This window comes from Durio zibethinus, chromosome 24 (assembly GCF_047325235.1).
Source record: "Durio zibethinus cultivar Kanyao isolate XHJ-2024 chromosome 24, ASM4732523v1, whole genome shotgun sequence".
Lineage (NCBI taxonomy): Eukaryota > Viridiplantae > Streptophyta > Magnoliopsida > Malvales > Malvaceae > Durio > Durio zibethinus.
Genome location: NC_143185.1, coordinates 9,218,533 through 9,228,752, shown reverse-complemented (window position 1 = coordinate 9,228,752; position 10,220 = coordinate 9,218,533). Strand labels below are relative to the sequence as shown.

Sequence of the window (10,220 nt, the reverse complement as noted above, 5' to 3'; positions counted from 1 at the left end):
AGCAATCCAAGCTAATACTTTTGAAATTAAGCCTACCATAATCCAAATGATCCAAAGCTCTGTCTAGTTTGTAGGTTTTACCCAGTAAGGACCCAAATGCCCATCTCGAGAACTTTCTTGAAATCTACGACACCTTTAAGCACAATGGCATTTTTTATCACATCATTCATCTTAAGTTGTTTCCATTTTCCTTGAGAGATAGGGCTAAAAGTTAGCTTATCTTTATACCTTTTAGATCAATCACCACATGGGATAATCTTGCGTATAAATTCATGACAAAGCTCTCCCCCTTGCAAAGATAGCAAAAATGAGGAATAACATTACTAGCTTCTCCCAACAAGAGTCTTAATCTTTGTATGAGCCATGGGAGAGATATAAGGAGTTGCTTAGGAATTGTCCTTATTCCACTGTGGCTTGAAATTTAGAATTTTTACAATGAACTTTCAGGAAATCACTGATATATCATAGATGCTCCTGTCGCTAGAGCTCTAATGAGCAAATCCATTGAAGATGCATATGAATTGATTGAAGAGATGGCCATGAACCACTATCAGTGGACATCCGAGAGGTAGCATCCTTGAAAACTTACTAGCATATATGAGATTGATGCCATTACTTTTTTGACTATTCAAATAGCAACTCTTACTAAGAAAATGGACACTTTGAGATCTAACCATACTTAAAACCAAGTCCATTATGTCAGCCCAGTTTAGTTGATTAGCTCTTTCTCAAGCTGTGAGATATGTGGAGGCGATCATTTAGTGGATCATCGTCCTAGTAAGATAGAGTCTATCCAACCCATCACTTAGCCTAGTAGGCAACAAAACAATTTATATTCCAACACATATAACTGTGGTTAGAAGAACCACCCAAACCTTTCATGGTCAAATACTCAGAGTCAATCCTCTAGTTTTAAATTCCAATACCTTATTGGTTTCTCTCCGCACCTAGTGTCCTAGTACCCACCACACTTATCCTTATCTCAAGAAAAGAAAAATTCCTTTGAAGACATGTTCTCTTCCATTCTTCAGAAGTAAAACAATATGTTAATGAATCAAGCTAATTTTATCCAAGGGCAAGCCACTACACTCTAGAGTTAGGCAACTGCCATTAAGAACTTAGTGGTACAAATGGGGCAAATTGCTAATGCCTTTAACACTTACCTTTAGGGTAGCCTTTCCAGCAACATTGAAACTAATCCAAGGAGAGAAGAAAAGAACTATGCAAGGTAATTACCCTCAAGAGTGGTAGGCATTTAGTTGATCACACTACTATAACGATAGTATCCTCTAATTCACCCACTTAGCCTATTCTTGTTAATGATGAGAAACAAGAGAAAGAAGGACAATCAAAGAAAAAAGATAATGCAGGCGATGGCGTGATTTCTTAGATTTCTGTATAAAGTAGTGTGTCTATTTCTTCAGCCAATAAACCAAACATCGATTGACCTTTGATACCATTTCTTTAAAGATTTCAAAAGCAAAAGAATGAGTAGCAGTTTGTGAAATTTTTAAAGATTCTTAAAAAATTGCATATCAATAACCCATTATTAGATGTGTTAGAGCAGATGCTTAGCTATGCAAAGTTTATGAAAGAAATAATTTTGAGAAAGAAGAGGTTGGAAAACTATGAAACCATTACACTTACTAAGGAGTGAAATTTCATTATCTATTAGAGCATTGCTCCCAAACTTAAGGACCCTCGTAGTTTCACCATATCCTAAACCAAAAGTAATCTCTTCTTCAATAGAGTGCTCTGTGATTTAGGTGCTAAATAGAGTGCTTTATGATTTAGGTGCTAGCATTAATTTGATGCCTCTTTCCATATTTAGGAAATTAAGGTTAAGTGAAGCCAAATTTACTAGAGTGACACTCCAGTTAGTTGATAGATCACTAAAATACCTTAAACGCATCGTAGATGATGTATTAATCAAGGTTAAGACTTTTATCTTCCCAGTTGATATTGTAGTTCTAAAGATGGAGGAGAATAAAGTGCCAATCATCCTATGTAGACCTTTCCTTGTTACTAGTATGACCATCATTGATGTTCAGAAGGGAGAACTCATAATGCGAGTCTAGAATGAAGATGTGAAGTTTAATGTCTTTCAAGTAATGAAATATCCTCAAGACTCTGATGATTGTTTTAGGGTAGATACAGTGAATAGATTAGTTTATGATGCATTTTTAGATGATCATCCTAGTAACCCCTATGAGTCTTTTTTTGATGATAAGTCCTATGATAATGCCAAATGGTTTAAAACCCACCAATTGTGGTCCTTAGGGTCAATTTGAGCCATTAGGAGTGCCTTTGTTTGCCTGATCATCTTAGGTATAAATTCTTAAGAAAATACTTCACCTTGCCAATTATTATCTCTTCTACTCTAGATCTTACTTATGAGAATGAACTGCTGCAAGTTCTTAAGAAGCATAAAAGAGTGATAGGTTGGTTTATTGTCGATATTAAGGGTATTAGTTCTTTTGTGTGCATGCATCCTTTTAAGGATGACCATCATGCTACTATAGAGCACCAATGTCACCTAAATCCTATGATGAAAGAGGTGGTGAAAAAGCAAATTATTAAATGGCTTGACGCTGGTATCATCTATCCCATTTTTTACAGCTCATAAGTTACTCAATGTAGTGTGTGTCAAAAAATGATGCATCATAAAAGGGTGCAATAATGAGCTTATCTCCACAAAAGCTATTACCAGTTGGCATGTGTCTATAAACTACCACAAGCTCAATAAAGTGACCAAAAAAGACCATTTTTGACTTTTTTTTATTGATTGAATGCTTAATCGATTATCCAGACATGAGTTTGACTGTTTCCTTAATGGTTACTTCAGTTATAACTAGATGCCATCACTCTAGAAGATAAAGAGAAGATAACTTTTACCTGTTCATATAGGACCTTTATCGTTAGGAGAATGCTTTTTGGATTATGCAATACATTTGCTACTTTTCAATGGTGTAGGTTTGCCATCTTTTCCAACATGGTAGAATATTTTTTTTGAGGGTTTTATGGATGACTACTCTGTCTTTAGAGACAGCTTGAAACAATGCTTAGCTCACTTTAGTTTGGTTTTAAAGAGATGTGAAAAAACCAATTTGGTGTTAAATTAGGAAAAATGCCATTTTATGGTGTAAAGATGAGTAGTAATAGGCTATAAGGTTTTTTTCAAAGGCATTGAGGTTAATCGAGCCAAAATTGAGGTCATTGAGGAACTTTCACCTCTTACCATAGCTAAGGGTATTAGGAATTTCTTAGACATGTAAGTTTCTATTAGAGGTTTATTAAGAATTTCTCTAAAATCTCTAACCCTTATGCAATTTGCTTGAAAAGAAGATGCAATTTAAATTTGATGAGTCCTTTATGACTGCCTTTAAGACCCTAAAAGAGAAATTGATTATTGCACCTATCATTATAGTTCCTGATTGAAACCTCCCTTTCAAACTCATGTGTGATGCTAGCGACTATGTTGTCAAGGTAATTTTAGGACAAAGGAAAGGTAAACTGTTCCACACCATCTGCTATGCAAGTAAGACTCTCTTTGACACTTAGCTTAATTATGCCACCATTGAGAAAGAGCTATTTGCTATTGCTTTTGCATTTGATAAGTTCCACTTTTATCTCATCGATGTAAAGATGATAGCTTACATAGATCACTCTACCATTAAGTACTTGATAGTAAAGAAAGATGCAAAGCCTAGACTTATTTGATGGATCCTTCTCTTTTAAGAGTTTGATTTAGAGATTAAAGATAGGAAAAGGTTCAAGAATCAAGTCACTAACCATCTTTCTAGATTAGAGAATTTGGAGTGAGTAAGGCCATCATTAATAAGGCATTCCCTAATGAACAGCTCTTTGCTTATGGCCATTCCAACTTACCTTGGTACATGAACTATGTTAATTATTTGGTTGGTAAGGTCTTCCCTTTGAAATTGTGCTACCAATAGAAAAAAAATTTTGCACAATGTCAAGTATTATGTTTAGGATGAACCTTATTTGTTCAAATGATGCAAAGACTAGATCCTTAGAAAGTGCATTCCTATAGAAAAAGTAGAAAGCATACTTAGACATTGTCATGCATTAGATTATGGAGGACACTTTAGAAGAGAGAGAACCACAACAAAAGTTTTATAATTTGGTTTCTATTGGCCAATGCTATTTAAAGATGCACACCAGTTTGTCTCTCAATATGACTAGTGTCAATGAAAGGAGGACATTTCAAAGAGACATGAAATGAAATGCCCCTAAACAACATACTTGAAGTTAAAAACTTTTTATGTGTGGGATATTGATTTCATGAGACCTTTCATCTCATCTTATGGTAGCCTTTACATCTTGGTAGCAATTGATTATGTTTCTAAGTGGGTGAAAGCATTGTCCTTACCCACTCATGATGCCAAGGTGGTCATGAACTTTACTAAAAGGAACATTTTTACTCGCTTTGGGACCCTAAGGCGATCATTAATGACGAGGGAATTCATTTTTGCAACTAACGCTTTGCTAGACTTTTAATGAAATATAAAGTCTCTTATAAGGTTGCTACTAGCTACCACCCACAGACTAGTGGCCAGGTTGAGGTATCAATTAGGAAAATTAAAAGGATTCTTGAAAAAATGGTGAATCCTTTAAGGAAGGACTGGTTTAAAAGATTAGATGATTCACTTTAGGTTTACAAGATTACCTTCAAAACTCCTATAAGGATGTCACCTTCTGGTTGAGTTTGAACATAAACCTTTCTAGGCTTTAAAAAATCTAAACTTTGATTTGAATCTAGCTGGTAAGAAAAGGTTGTTGCAACTTAATGAGCTTGATGAGTTCATATTACAAGCTTATGAAAGTTCCAAGCTATACAAAGGAAAGATAAAAGGGTGGTATGACAAAAAAATCCTAGAAAGAAGCTTCAAGCCTAGCTAGCAGGTTCTATTCTTTAATTCCTGATTGAAACTCTTTCCAGGTAAGCTGAAATCCAAATGGTTAGGTTCTTACATGGTCACATGCATATTTTCCTATAGGACCATTGAGATTATGGATGAGAATGCAAATGAGCCATTCAAGGTGAATGGATAGAGGTTGAAGCACTATTTGAGTGAAGTTGTTGATTAACTCAAATCTGTAATTCTACTTTCTAACCTATCTTGAGCTTCAAAAGAATGTTGGGCTTTAGACTTGAATTCAGCTTTTCTTGGGAGGTAACCTAAGTTTTCTATCTTTTGTTTTCATTTCTTCACTATTTTTATTTAGTTTATATTTACTAATCCCTTTTTTTTGTGCCTTATAGACATGAATAAAGGCACCTTTTGGACTCACATGATCACATCCAAAACATTAGAATGGGGTTTTTAATTTTTTACAATTTACATTATGCTTTTACTTTTTGCTTCGTTTGAGGTTTTGTTAGGTTGCTTTTTTTTATTGTTTGTAGAAAAAATAAAAGCCAATCATGGGAATTTCAAGGAAAGCCTTGGCTAGTCAGAGGAGTATTCATCACCTCTTGTGCTTAAATTCATATTTGCCTACACATTGAGGACAATGTGCATTTTAAGTTTGCAGGTGGGAAAATTTTAGCCAAATTTTCAAAAATTTTTGAAACGTTTTTGGACTTTGGCTTAATTAACTATTGTTATGAGTCTTTAGTATGCTTCCTTGGTTGATTGTTATTGATACAATGATAGAAACTAGGATTGACCTTGATTATAGCTTTAGAAAAAGAATAAACTTAGGTAAAGCATGAGATGAAATTTTGAATTTGTTAATCATTGAATTGTATGTCATTTAGTGATTGTTAGGTTAATTATAGAAATTGCATTTCATTTTTGAAGTTGTGCTTATGTTCTAAAATATGTTTAATCACTTCTCAAAGTGAAATTCTAGGCTATACTAAATTAGAGACATGATTTAGGACATCCTTGGATCGATTGAGCCTTTCAAGTCAACCTTAATGCATATATTCATTGTCATCACTTTTGAGCCTTATTTTACACTTTCTTTATTATGCACCCACATCAATAAACTTAGAACTTATTTTGTATTTTCATCCTTATTATCCCTACCCTATGTGCATAAGGATTACACATGATATAATTAGAGAGTTATGTCACATTTGAGGAATGAAGGAAATAAAATTTTGAAAAAAAATAAAAAAAATCAATAAAAAAAAGAAAAGAAGAAGAAACAAATAAAGAAATAAAAGTGTGCTAAATAAAGAAAGTTGACAAAGATAAAGTTTGAGGGTATTAGTAGTCTTGAATAACACTCTAATTGATCCTAAGTTTGTAGTACATGAATAGGGTACTTGAACTTAAAAATTCCTTTTTGTCTTACCTCTACCCTAGCCTAACATTACAAACAAGCAAAGACTAAGGATCTTGAGTTTAGTGTTGGCCAAAATTAGTGGAGAGAGGTGTGAAAGGCAAACTTATGAATGTATGCACACTTCAATTATGCTATGCTAATTTCATGGTTGCACATTCGTAGCTAGATGGCATGTGGTGATATGTGATGAATGTTGCACATAATGAAACAAGCCTTTGTTTAGGATTTACCTTTAGCTATAATCATTATACAATTTTTGAAGAAACAATTTCTAATTGATTATAGGAAGTGAAATTGACACATAGCATAAGTTAATTTTGCTTGAAGGCAAGCAAAAAGTCAAGTTTAGGGGTGTCATAATTTTATTTTATTTTATAGAATTATCATGAATTTATTTGATTAATTGTGAAAATTGGTTAATTTTTTCTTGATTCTTAGCAAATTTATTAATTATCCACCTAATTATATTTAATTTTCTCATGTTTAGAAAATTAGAAGATTAAAAAGATAAGGTGAAATTTGCTTGATTCCATATTGCATGTGCATGAAAAGAGTTGACCACTCTTGCATGGAATGCATGGCACATCATATGGTAGATCAATAGAACAAATGGATAAGGATGCTGAGTTGCATGGACTCATAGGTTGCATGAAAAAGAAATTATGCTGCTTTGTGTCTATCCAATTTAGTAAGCCACTAAGGAAAATTTAAAAAGGGATACCAGCTCTTTAGCCGAATAAAGAAAGAGGTAAAATGGTGGCATTTACCTCCTTTGATTGGAGCCCGAACACTACTAGCTTGAGACAAATTAAAGCTTGACACTTTGTGGCTGACTTGGATTAAAAATGTAGGCTTATTGCAAGAGCTTCAAGCTTAGACTAGTGCTTAAATAAAGACAAAATGAAAGCCAAACAATTTGTAATTTGACAAAAAGATTCAACAAAGAAGGAAAGAAAAAGGGGAGTTGAACTTGTCTTAAAATCGGTTGATAGGGAGTTTGTAATTTTTCTTTGGTTGTAAAGTCATTGCTGATGTAGCATTTTTGGTAGTCTTTCTTTGACTTTGTGCCTCATTCTTTGACAATTGGTTGTGGAACAAATTGGTTATGAAAAAAAAAAAAGAAAACAACACAAAAAAAAGAGCAAAGGGAGCCAATTACAAGTTAAGCAACAAGTGGGAACACAATGAAAAATAAAAGTTAAGCATGGCTGCAGGTTTGCCTGGCTCAATAAACAAATTATGGGCTAAGAAAGACCTAGGATAGGGCTTGAAAAATAGAACATTTGAGAGGAAATAAAGAGAAAGCTGAACTTGATTGCTTGCAGCATGAAGGGATAAAACCATTTATGCATTTTTTTTATTTTGGGTAGCATTTAGCCTATTAGATTTTCAATTTAGGCCTTTATTTTGCTTTCGGTTTGAACATTGTTTTACACATTTTCTAGCCAATTTTAGGCAAAGCTTTCCTGCACCTTCTTTGCTTGTTTTCATGTCTATTTTAAGGCAATGAAATAGTTTTTGTAAATTCCTTAGGTAGGATTACATTTGCCATGCATTTTACTTGATAGGTCTTAGTGTCCATGCATTCTAGTATTTTGGTTTGCATTTAATTTTTTGCATTTTGTGTTCTATTTTAGAGAGGTGTCACAACATCTTTTTGGTTCATTCTTGAGTCCATTTTATGGTAGAAAAATAGTTTTTGCAAATTCTTTAGGTGGGGTCAAATTTACATAGCATTTTAGGCCATAGGTTGAATGTAGTGTGTATTTTTTTATTTAGTTTTACACTTTAAATTTGTGCATTTTGGTTGGTATTCAAACTTGTTTTCATACATCATTTTAGTTCATTTTTAGGTTTATTTTTATTTAGTTCAATTAGTTTTTACAGTACCATATAGATTTAGGTCATTTTCATTCAGTAAAGTAGGCTAGGTTGCCTTTTAGTTTTAATTAAGTTATTTAGCAATTTTTGTTTATTTGATGCGTTGTTCTACATTTTATATGTCATTTTCATTAAGATTAGCTTAGATTTAATTTTGGTTGTATGTCTTAGGATTTAGGTTAGTTTATTAAATAGTTTGCATATGTACACTAGATGTTCGATGAAATGCCTCAATGAAAATTGATGGCTATTTCATTTAGGATTTTAGTTTAGCCTTTAGGTAACCTTTAATTTTTATTTTTAGGACATCATTCCATGCATTTCCATGCTATATTCATGTTTAATTTTTGTTCCATACATTTTCATGCATTTTAGGCTAGATTAGGATTTTTAAGTAAGTTCATTTTCAAATTAAAATGCTAATTATACTTTTTTATATTTTGTTAGGTTAGTTTCAATTTTTATTGTTGAATTTAGGTTCTATTTTTAGCCCTCTGCTCTTAAATTTCAAATTTAAATTATTCTTTAAATTATGTTTAATTTAATTTTTTATTTTATTGCCTTCAATTTTAGTAACTTGCCATTTTAAGAAATTACCTTTTTTAGTAGTTTTCCTTATAGATCCTTAACCTCCGTAATTTATAGTTAAATTTAGGTTTTAATTATTTGGTAATTTTATTAGATTAATCTTAGGTTAATTAGATCTTTTAAAAAAAATTTGTAGGACCAGATATATTCGAAAGGTCCAAATCGATATGTACCCTAGGTTTAGAACTCATAGATCCTTAAGGAGATGATATCTGGAGTACTTATAATCTTTATTACTTTTACGGCCCGTACACTTGCAGTACTCTTGATGGATAGCAACAAAATAATAATCATTTTTTTCAAAGAATAAAGGTTCAATAGTGATGATTTCTTGCTAAATCCTTTTATAGTAGTTTTGTTCACAACATGAAAGATCATAGGGCTAGAATAGAAAAGGATTGACAAAACGTAAGATGAGATTGGGGAGAGATGGCCGAAATTCAAGAAAACATTAATCGACAAATGGTAAAATTAAAATAGATGTTGACAAATTTATTAAAGGACTAAGGAGTTGCTATACCTCTAAATTGAGACACAAGGAAAACACTGCTAAAGAGGAACCACTACCCTTACTATGGTATCCATGAAAACATTCTCAAACTTATTGAGACATACATTCACCACTAGTAAATAAACAACCTTATGCTTATGCCAATGTGAGCCCATATGAAAGCTAACAATCTGCCCTAATGCATGTCAACCTAGGAACTAGTCCTGTTGATCCCATTTTAGTGCTAAACCTAGATGATTTCAAGGAATAAGAAAAACCAAGGGGTATGCTAGAGCTAGGTGGGAATATCGAAATGCAAAAAAAATGCGATATGTTAAAAGAGAGGCTTTAGATAGTACAAGGGAGTGATGTCCTTGAAAGCATCCATACAAATGAGCTCAATTTGGTCCCTGACTTGATCTTCTTTGTAAAGTTTAAGGTCTCAGACTTTGAAAAATATATAAAACTAAATGCTCATCTACCCATCTCACAATGTTTTATCGTAAGATGACGGGTCATACCCACAACAAAAAGCTTTTCATTAACTACTTTTAGGATAGCCTAACAGAGCTGGTAGTTAGGTGGTATATTCAATTGGATCGAAATTGAATACATTTTTGGAAAGATCTAGCCAATGCCATTATTACTTAGTAGAAACATGTGGTTGACTTGGCTCCTAACATATTGGTCTTAAAAAATATAGAAAAAAAAGCCAATGAAAGCTTTAAGGAGTATGTCCAAAGGTGGAAAGATGTAGTTGCTTAAGTACAACCACTCTTGATAGAGAAAAATCACTATTTTGTTTGTCAACTCTTTGAACACTCTTTATTATGAAAAAATGATTACGAATGTCTCTAAAAACTTTACTTACCTGGTGATTTATGGGGAAATGATAAAAAAATACAATCAGGAATGGCATGATTGAGTTGAAAGATGGGAC

At 32.9% G+C, this 10,220-nt stretch overlaps 1 non-coding gene across 1 annotated transcript; it reads right to left on the bottom strand.

Annotated features, from left to right (window-relative positions):
• Positions 1–304: 304 nt before the first annotated feature.
• On the bottom strand, positions 305–409 carry LOC149511908 (small nucleolar RNA R71). The gene has a single exon (XR_016333439.1). It is a non-coding gene; the product is annotated as a small nucleolar RNA R71 (small nucleolar RNA).
• Positions 410–10,220: the final 9,811 nt, after the last annotated feature.